The sequence below is a fragment of the Magnolia sinica genome, chromosome 15 (genome assembly GCF_029962835.1).
Source record: "Magnolia sinica isolate HGM2019 chromosome 15, MsV1, whole genome shotgun sequence".
Lineage (NCBI taxonomy): Eukaryota > Viridiplantae > Streptophyta > Magnoliopsida > Magnoliales > Magnoliaceae > Magnolia > Magnolia sinica.
The window spans coordinates 58,222,528-58,233,054 of NC_080587.1; positions in this window are offsets into that span (position 1 = coordinate 58,222,528).

Here is a 10,527-nt window from a genome sequence, read left to right on the forward strand (position 1 = left end):
GGCGCGCTCTCTCTCTCTCTCTATCATTTTAAGTTATGAGCCCAAAGATGAGGCAGACCTAAAGCTCAATTGGACCAAATCACAGGAAGCAGTGGCCATGGAGATGGCCATATATAGTTGAAATCTTTCTAAGGCCACTGCTATGTTTATTTTCTATCCAGTCAATTCATGAAGTCACATAAGCCTGGATGAAGGGGAAATATAAAAATTAGCTTGATCCAGAACTTTTGTGGCCCATGAGAAATTTTCAACTGTAGGAATTCAATCTCCATTGTTTCCTATAGTGTGGTTTACTTGAGCTTTGGATTTGCCTCATTTTTGGGATGGTACCATAAAATGAGCTGGAAAAATATACAGACGGTGTGGATAAAACACATACATCATGATAGGGCCCATAGAGCTTCAAACAATACTGAAAGGTCACTGCATAATCCGAGTCCCGCATTGCCTGATGGCACTAGTGTACAAGTCATTCAACTTCATTTCTTTGTCCACCATTGCCTATGTGAGATCTTCTTTGTTGTATGTGTGCCATCCACCAGTGTATTAAGTGAGCCCCATCATGAAATAGGATTCCCAAAAATAGGCCCATCTCATTATTAAGTGGACCATATATCATAAAATACAACGGACAACCACCATATAACCTTCGAATTCACGCAATGGCCCACATAACAGAAGTGTCGGTCCTTTTTTCAAGGTGTACAACTTTCATGGTGTGGAAACCACGGTGGACAGGTTGATGCCATACACACACCATGGTAATTCCCACGTGCAACCATGGTACGATGGGTTTATTCCGGGGACTCGGACTATGTAAGTGTACAACACAGCATCCATGTCAGTACCTTAATATGTGGCAAAACTCTGCGGCCCCACTATGATGTTTTTGTTTCATCCATGCCGTCCATCCATTTTTTCAGATCATTTTAGGGCATGAACCAAAAAATGAGGCAGATCAAAATCTCAAGTGGACCACGCCGTAGGAAACAGTGGGGATTGAACTGTAACCATTGAAAATTTTCTGGGGCCCGCAGTAGTTTTGGATTAAGCTGATATTGGTGTTTTCCCCTTGTTCCACGTTGGACGGAAAATCGATATCATGGTGGGCCCTGGGAAGGTTCCCAGCGGTTTGCGTTTTTACAGAACAGGCATCTTTCAGGGCAGACGTATTTCAGGCTGTGTTCCTGGTACGTTGCAATGGAACACTTGAACTATCGAATCCATTTACATGGAGTGTTCACTAGGTCCAACGCACATTTCATGAGCTCCCACGCTACCATGATACCAATCCAACAAATATTAACCATCCAATTGATGGTCTTTAATGTGGACGGTCAATCTTATTTACATAAAACATGTCTTATCAACTGTTTGATCCATCCATTTGTTAAAGACCATGATGGATTGCTTGCAATTCTAAAGAATCACCTTTCTTAGGCAATTCTAGCCATCACATCCATGGCTTGGAAAAAGGACAGTCTTAGAAAATAAGGCCAATTCAAGAGTGGATAGAACCATCAGATCGGCGTAAAATTTAAATGGTAGGCTTAGAAATCTTTCCTAGACTTAATGGACCGTTCAGATAAATCGATTGAACTTTCCACGTTATTGGATGCCACTAGGAGCACTGTAATACTTGTACAGCACTGGAACATTTCTAGCAAGTAAAATAAATAATATTCGACGCGACCAAGATTTTGTTTGACGGATTCCTATTGCTGTGCTGGTATTGGTTGGTTTTTGTCTTTTGGTAGTGGAGACGATCGCACGCGACAGGAGGTGAATGGGCGGCCCACCTCACGTGCGGTGCACAGAATTTCTGTTCTACACGACTCTGGCTAACTGGGTCACGAGAGTTTCCCTAATTGGTGGGTCCCACATTATGTCACCCCATATAAAGCATGAGTGGAAAGGGGATGTCGTGAGAGAAATGGCAACTGCATTTGTCTCACATGGAATGGGGAACACGTGTGTTGTATAGGTGCCGCTCATCAGGCAATCCTCGTTTGTTAGAAATCAGGCTGATAATATTGATGGTGGTCGGTTTGTCTCCTGTCACGTGCAGTGTACGTGTGCGTGTGAAACTTATCGACTTTAACCCAAGCACCGTAGTAAGCTAATAATTTCATTATAAACATATAGTACAGATTATGAGAAAATCAGTTTCTCACTCAGATAATTGCTGAATTTTACAAAGATTAGATGATAATTAAATGATAGGGTTCTTAGTTTACAAGAAAATACATTTAATATACAGTTCAAATCAAACAAATGAAAAAAAAAAATAAAAAAAAAATCACAATCTACCGTTGGGAGCAAATGCATCTCTTGAAAGAATTACATGATATTAAATAAAGAATAAATCTATTATATGAGCGTATATCTAGATTACAATTAAAGACTATAATTAAGAATTACTGTTTTTTGATTATCGTTATTTCTAAGATAGGTTGAAATAAAGTAAATTGATAAATTTGGTTTGATTTGATTGGTGTGAGACTTGTGATATTGCTATGTTGATTTCTTCTCTTATTTATAGATTTTTCTTGTAACTTATTCTTCCATATACATCTTTTATTACTACAACGATTACGGTAGTTGAAAAGGCTTTTTAGATCATTCTCTTGTTACGTTTTCCTTTGCGATTTCTCATCTTCTGTCGGTCAAATTCTGTGTCTCTCGGTCGCCTTCTGTATCTTGAACTGCATGATCACATTTTTCTCTTCACTCGTTAAACTTTAGATAACTTGGCCGCATTACTTCGTCAATCATTTACAGACATGTAAAATTGGATCTACGTTAGTTATAATTCTGCAAAAAAGCGTTCCAAGTATCTTGAAGATTTTTTTATCCACTTCATGTTTCTCGTGTAATGTCACATGTTGCCCTCCTATTGGCATTTCTAGAATGACCATAAATAAAGTACAACATTGTCCCACCATGTCGCTATGCCTTTAAGAAAAATGTGAAAGCGACGTTGTTCAGTTGTCCAATACAATAAATGCAATCGGCCATTGGTTCACATGTTATCTCCCCATTGACTTTACCTAACCGAGGTTATACCAAAAGATATCTTTTACCTATTGTCTCTAGGTTATCCATATGACATGTCGCATAGAATTGTATTATACAAGGAGTCATTATCATCCTTTTATTAATGCGCACGTATCATGACAAATAGATAAACACGACTCTTAGCCGGTGCTTACTTCTTTCACCATTTGCTTGTTCTTTCTTATGTTGAAACTCCTTTTTCAGTCTTTTTCCTCTCGATTATCATGGTTACATCTTCCCACTCTTTCGTTCTAGCCTTCCACCTAGAATCGTTTGTTAAAGATATGGACGTTCTGTCTTTAGGAGTAGTAAATGACCTCCTTTCAATACTCCTATTGAACCGAACAAGGCATTGTTGACACTTGATGCAGCCTTTCATCCTGCAGTTACAACAATTTCGTGAGATTAAACCATGTATTCGAAAGTGCCCTGATGAAATTCTACTTATCCAATCTGATCAATTTTCGGATCCTTCTAATGTATTTAAGTCTCTGAGATCATGACCAAAATTGATAAATGGTTGGGCTGAATAGTTTACTCAGGTTGCAGTGCAACATGGTGACACACAAAAGCAAGATGGAATTTATGAATGCATCAAAATTTTCTTGCATGAATATCTAGCCAATACCTTCCTCATTGCAGTAATTTCTACTTTTTGGAGTTGGTCAACCAACCCAGTCCATTTTGGATGCAGCCCCATGGGTCCAACAATCATGGATATATGTGCCTCCACCCACCTTTTGCCATTTGGTGAGCATGTATATCCGGGCTCTACTTTGAAGAATCAACATCCCTTCACCCTTCCGGACAAGACCAGCAAGGCGTTTTCCACTTTCATGGCTTTACAACGCAAATCTTATAATGAAGTTGATGAGAAAGAAATGCATCTTTCCTTTTGATGTAGATTTGTCAATTTCTATAATGCGTGAGTGCTCTTCAAATCACCAAGGAATATATCCATCCGGCCAAGCCATTCGATCAAGGATGTCAGCTTGTTCTCGCCTCATTTGTGCTCGGCCACCTTTATTGCGACATGTTTGAAGCAACCACAGAGGGTTTTTAACACTCTGACGAGCCTACCTGGCTTGTCCAAATGTGGTTCTATGAGTATTTTGGAGCAAAATTTATTAAACATGTTCTAATAGATGTGGAATTCACCTCCTTCGGCCATCGCAATATCCTCTGTACCAAAATCAACTATTCCTTCACCGAGTGTACGGGTTCTTCCTTTATTTTAACCTCGATAAGTCCAACCATTCTTTCTGTTCATTAAAAGATAAAGAGTTTAGCCCGACCTAGTTCAGTGAAGACTACAGGTCGACCAATATTGAGATGGCAATCCTTAGAGACGTGACTTGGAAATATTATTTAATCTATACAGACCTACTATATGGAGGCACAATAGATACGTATGCCAAGGCCAGCATCGAACAATACTACCCTAATATTCTTGCTCATTAATTTGGCTTGGCCCAATGCATCCCCTTTCCATTTATTTACCAAACTTGTAACCAACATCCAACTCATCAACCAGTTGCGAACTTGGCCATCACCTTTTAGATTCTTTACAAAGGGTTTGATTTTGTAAGCTCTTCTTTCATGCTTCCCCTCTTTACCAACTATCCTCAACAGCTAGAACTGTTTTACTCCTTGTGGAAATTTATTATGGGATTTTGATTGGTGATCACATGAATTAATAATTGGTCGACTTTCTCCTTCATCCAAAGTGAAGAAACCTACTATTGAGAAGAACAAGATGACCAAAGAAGACACCCAAATTTTGATTGTACCTCAGTCGGCAGTATCTCTTGTCCAAAGGAAGATATAATCAATGAAGATAACTTTAATTGCATTGACAGTCCCAACCCCAACACCAATAAAGACGGTACACCTTCTTTCACATTAATAAAAATAGTCGATCTAATTCAACTTGAACAAAAGCGTTAGAAGACCACAGTTGAAGGTCTAGCTAAGGTGGTTCTGGCAATTGCTTCAATGCTAGCACGTACAGCTCCCCCAACTATTTTGAAGATTTCTGAGTTCGGGCCTCTCTCAGATACTTGCTCTACACTTCTTGCAACTTCTGATCAATCTGCTATAGCTATTTCTTCTTTGGCCAAAATTATTCTGGCCTTTGAAAAATATTACAAAACTAAATTTTGGTTGGGTATTCCACGTTTAAAATATTCTTAGGAGATGGAAGAGGCGTATGAGAGATACAAAGATGCTCACTTCAATAAGTCTTTTAATAAATGACAAAGTGAAAAGGAAATATTAAACAATTCTAATCTTCCTTTTGATCAATTTCTCAAGCCAGATCGCCATGATCATCCCCATTTTCCTCATTCCAAGCAAGCTTTGGCTTTAGTCACCGACCCTCCTAAAATTTCACCAACAGTCAAGCGATTTACCACTGTTGCTATTCAGTCAGATTTACGTGTTTCTTTTTTCAATATTTTGTTCTCTTCACTTTTAATTATTTTGCAATCCTCCTATCTTACTTTCTACCATCTTTTAAACAGTAACCAGAGAACTCTTAACATTCAAAAAGTTGGTCTCTGTACCAGCTTCTCAACCTGAGGTTTCTATTCTTGATACTTTGGTCGATGTTGCTCAGTCTCTTAAAAAAAGACTTAAAGTTTCTGACTCGAAAGATCCTATAAGCATCATTTATTGATTAGGAAATAAAATAGAAGGTCAAACTCAAGAGGAGATAATAATATACCAACCTGAAGAGTCCTTCAGTCTCCTTTTACAAACTATAACTTCATCACTTGTACCTGATCAGGATTAGGGAGTTGTGAAATCGATCACGCCGACAACCTCATCTTCCATTTAGCCTGCCCCATCCATAAAACTTACCGATCAAGTAGTCCTTATCACAGTCGACGAACACATGATGATTCCTTTGGATAAAACTAAAGTATTGGAAGAAGAAACCTCTCGACCAACTAAAGTCTCTCTTGGTCAAGCTATAAAGATTCTTACGGTCAATGTCTCTACTTCTTTGGTCCCATCGGCCAATATTTCTCATGTTTTGTCTTCTTCTTTTGAAGAGCTACTTCCTGTGGAAGACATCTTATCCTCATTTGATTAGGCCTTCTTCTGTGATATTCACATGGCCGAATTCCCTGCACCTTCATCAAAGATCAGTAGCTTTATGAGGAATTACGAGTTTTCATTCACTCCGGTGCCGCTGACTTCATTGCGTCGGGATCGATCAAGAGACTCAACTTCCTCATTCATAGATAATAAACTCTCACTCGGTCTAATAAGTTTTTGTCGAGCAAAATGCTTACGCTCTATGAATTTTTTAGTTTGATTCATGAGCATCAAGATGCAGTGCTGTGATCGATAGACTTTAAGATGAGCATTCAACCATCTCTATCAAAATGGCTGAAATTGCAACTGTCAGAGAACAACTTGCTATTGTATATAACAACTTGAAGGAGTTAGACGCAATCTTGACTGATCTTAAATCTCAAATCTCAACTATGTATAATAAATCGAAAGTGCTAAAAGAAGAAGAAAAAACTTTGACCGAGCGCAGACATGGTTAAAATGCTAAAATCAATCAATTCGGCGTCTATATGAAAGAGCGCATTGTTGCACAGCATGCCATCAACACAGTGAACCGAGATCCAATCTCGGGTCTCACCCACAAACGATAAACAGAAAGAAATATAAACTAGAAAATGAACCACGGATGCAAACTTCCACTATGAAGAAAAATGAAGATTATAAGATAATATACTAACATCTGCCTTGGAAGTACAAAGAAAACCCTTTGCCCACACCTTAAAACTATTTCTCATATATTAGAAAAGCCCTAGGGACACCTATTTATAGTTTAAGCAATTTTCCTTTCGCACTTTTGTGAAAATTGACTCAAATTTCCATAGTCCGAATCAAATCTGGACTCAAATCTGCGTAAGCTCGACTGGTCGTGCAGAGTCTTCGACCGATCGAGCAGCACCCTTGACTGGTCGAGCACCTCGAAAATCCAAAATCCTAACTCGCTGGAAAATAAGTCGAGCTAGTTCATAACTGGTCGAGTGGGCCACTTGACCGGTCGAGCAGGTCACTCGACTGGTCGAGCAGCCGTCCAGATGTGGCTCCACATCTCAACAATCTCCTACTTAGAGAAACATTACCATAAACATTGGTCTTCTACAACCAGAGTGCACCACCTCCCCGTCTTTAAGCCTGAAGACCAATCAAAGTTGAACAGAGCTTCAACTTCTCCTGTGTGACCGCCTTGGTCAGCATATCCGCAGGATTCTCACTTATATGAATCTTCTCCAGAGCAATCGATCCATCTTCCAGTAACGAACGTATGAAGTGATATCTGATGTCAATATGCTTGATCCTTGCATGAAAGGCTAAATTTTTAGCTAAGTGTATTGCACTCTAACTGTCACTGTACAACTTGCAATTTGCTTGCTTCTTACCCAACTCTTCCATGAAACCTTGCATCCACACCATCTCCTTGCACGCTTCTATAGCTGCAACATATTCTGCTTCCGTCGTACTGATAGATACTATCTTCTGTAACTGAGAGACCCAACTGACTTCAACACTACCCAGAGAAAAAACATAACCTGTAGTGCTTCTTGTGCTGTTGATATCTCTTACAAAATCTGAATCCACGTAGCCTTGTAACTTGATTTTCGATCCTCCATAACACAGCCCTACATCCTTAGTACCTACCAGGTATCTGAGGATCCACTTCACAGCTTCCTAATGTTCCTTTCCGGGGTTGTTCATGAACCTACTAACAACTCCCACTGCTTGAACAATGTCTGGCCTCGTGCTTACCATAGCATATATGAGACTCCCAATAGCTGACGTGTATGGTACTTTAGTCATATAGTCATGTTCCTCTTGTGTCTTTGCACCTTGCTGCTTAGATAGCTTGAAGTGGTTGGCTAATGGTGTGCTAACCGGCTTAGGACCTCCCATATTGAATCGATCAAGTTACCTTGGCTATGTACTCTTTTCTTATTTTTCCCGTCACGCTTAATCCTCATACCTAGGATTTTTTTTATAGCTCCTAAATCCTTCATGGCAAATTCTTTAGACAGTTGTCTTTTAAGATATGAGATGTCCTTCATGCTTGAACCGGCCACAAGCATATCATCAACATATAAAAGAAGGATGATGTACGACGTATCAAACTTCTTCAAATAACAACGGTAGTCTACATGATATCTCCTAAAACCGTTTCCCGATATGAAACTGTCGAACTTCTTGTACCACTGTCTCGGGGCCTGCTTCAGGTCATATAGACTCTTCTTTATTCTGCACACTTTGTTCTCCTTTCCTGGTGCCACGTATCCTGTCGGCTGATGCATATATATCTCTTCTTCAAGGTCCCCATGAAAAAAAGCTGTCTTAACATCTACCTGCTCTAGATGTAAGTCCTCTGTAGCCACTATACTCAAGACCATGCGAATCGTAGACATTTTCACAACCAGTGAAAATATTTCATTGAAATCAATACTTACCTTTTGTTGAAACCCTTTCACAACCAGTATAGCCTTATATCATTTCGAACCATCGTGCTCCTCTTTCAGTCTGTAAACCCACTTATTATGAAAAGTTTTCTTACCCTTAGGTAAAGTGACTAGCTCTCATGTACGATTAGACTCAAGAGAGTCCATCTCATCATCCATAGCCTGCTCCTACTTGACCCGTGTATTCGACTGTAATGCCTCTTCAAAACACTCTGGTTCACCATTATCTGTCAGTAGTAGATAATGTAAGGAGGGTGAGTATCAGACCGTGGGTCTCCTCTCTCGAGTGGACCTCCTCACAACTGGTGTCTATGGATCTGCTTCATAATGCTCGTGTGCATGATCATCTGGTAGCGTTGTAACACCCATGTCCGGTAACTCTTCAAATTCTACGAATTCTTTCTCCTCGGCCTTATTTTCCTGCATACTGTCCTTATGCATCACTTTTTCATTAAAGACTATGTCATTGCTTCTGATGATATTTCTGTTTTCTACATCCCAAAACCTGTAGTTAAAATTATGTTGCCCGTAGCCTATAAACGTGCACCTCCTGGACTTCGCATCTAGCTTATTTCTGTGCTCTACATCAATGTGAACATATGAAGTGCAACGAAACACTCTGAGATGTGCAAGGTTCACTTCTTTTCCAGTCCACATTTCTTCTGGTAGCCCACCATCCAATGGTATTGAGGGACTTCTATTGATGAGATATGCGGCAATATTCACAGCATCTGCCTAATAGGTCTTGGGGCAACCCTATATGTAACCTCATGCTCTTAGCGTGCTCAAGGATGGTCCTATCAATGCGCTCAGTCACACCATTCTATTGTTGTGTCCTGGAATCATTTTCTGATGTTTAATTTCATTTACTGCATAATACTCCTCAAATCTGTTATCATAGTATTCTCCCTAATTATCAAATCTGAGACATTTTACTATTTTACCTGTCTCATTTTCTACCATTATTTTTCACTTCTTAAATATATCAAATACATCAGATTTGTGCTTTAAAAAATAAATTCGCAGTTTTCTACTAACATCATCAATAAAGGAAACAAAATAACGTGAACTACCAAGAGATGATACCTGTGCTGATCCCCACATATCAGTGTGTACAAGATCCAACAGATACGTCTTTAGAGCGCGTCCCGTCTTCTTGAAACTTACTCTCTTCTGCTTGCTATACACGCAGTCCTCGCAGAATTTCAAGTCAATAGACTTCAACCTCGGTAGCTTCCCTTTTGATAATAACATTTTCATCCCTTTCTCACTCATATGTCCAAACCTCTGATGCCATAACTGCCCATTCACTCCAATTGATGCGACTGCGAGTGAACTCTATGATCCCGAAGTCATGTATAAGGTACCTTCCTTCTTACATCGAGATATCACTAAGGCACCTTTTGTGAACTTTCAGGAATCACTGGTGAATGTCGTCACATAACCGGTATCGGCCAATTGCCCCACTGAGATCAAGTTTTGTTTCAAACTCGGTACATGTCTGACATCCTTCAATTTCAAAGTCGTTCCGTCTTTCTGATTTATATGAATGTCTCCCTTTCCAACAATACTGTACGGCTCATCATCACCCAGGTAGACTCTCCCGAAGTCACCTGATACATAGTTACGCAGAACTTTCTTACACGAAGTGGCATGAAACGAAGCACCTGAGTTTATAACTCAAGACTCATTCCTCGCATTAAGAGACAAGATCAACGCCTCTGTGTCACTCTCATCAGATAGATTCACTGAATCCTTCTCGTCCTGAGAGCTTCATTCTTATTTCTTAAGCGTCCTGCAATCACGTTTCATATGCCCCTTCTTGTCGCAATGCCAACACCCGTCTTTGTCTTTCGGTCCCTTGGACTTCTTCCTCGACTTAGAACGTCCGTGTTTATTGCCTCCTTTGTTCAGCGATCTTCCTCTTCCTTCAACGTTTAGAGCATTCCCTGAA